The following is an 825-nucleotide window of genomic DNA, read 5'->3' as shown; positions in this document are numbered from 1 at the left end:
CACTTTATTAGCTTTACACCCACCCTGCAGCGAGTATTGTTCATGGATGTGGATATAAAAGCACAGACTGACATACTGACATCTCTCTTCATACACAGTGGATTACTAGTTACAAAGAACCACAGTATAACAATAACCAATGACAACACTATGGTCAAACACAGGGAACCAAAAGGAAATTGAATCTCTAAAGGAGAAAGGAACACTGCCCAAAAACCCAAAAACACTACCAATAAAGCACGAGAGACAATCCAACTACACTGTATATGTTTCTTTCAAAATGCTTCATCTACAGCTAAATATACATCAGAGTGGCTTTACGTTGGCATTTCCAAGGTCAGACACATCACTGTAAATCTGATAATCTTGTACAATATAGCACAGCTGCTACTGTATGGAAAGCACTACATAGACACTAGCATGCTCCAACAAAATAAAAGAAGGTTGTGTACTGGTAGGGGAGAGAATACAATAGAATAGTGAATACACAGATAATGTGTCATATCCACCAGTCTTGGATGAAAAAGACCATTTTATTCGGTAAAGCAGTGGAATAATGGTCCGAGTATACTCTTAAACCATTTATAATTTCTTCCAGTCATTTAGACTAATTCACATACAATACATTTCCAAAGAAATACACATCCCACAATATAGTCAACACAAATTCAATCTCTGCCAATAAACTTTGATCAACAGCAACACGCTCATAAAATTCAACACACGATGATGTGATTTAAAACAGTTTGGTTTATGAATTAACAGCAACTGAATTATATACAAGATCAAGTGTATATTCAATGTGTCCTGCTGTGGGGGGGGGGG

This window comes from Morone saxatilis, unplaced genomic scaffold, assembly GCF_004916995.1.
Source record: "Morone saxatilis isolate NCDOM2014 unplaced genomic scaffold, NCSU_SB_2.0 Contig16, whole genome shotgun sequence".
NCBI classification, from domain to species: Eukaryota; Metazoa; Chordata; class Actinopteri; family Moronidae; genus Morone; species Morone saxatilis.
The sequence above is the reverse complement of the archived record's forward strand: the minus strand, read 5'-3'. Positions refer to the sequence as shown.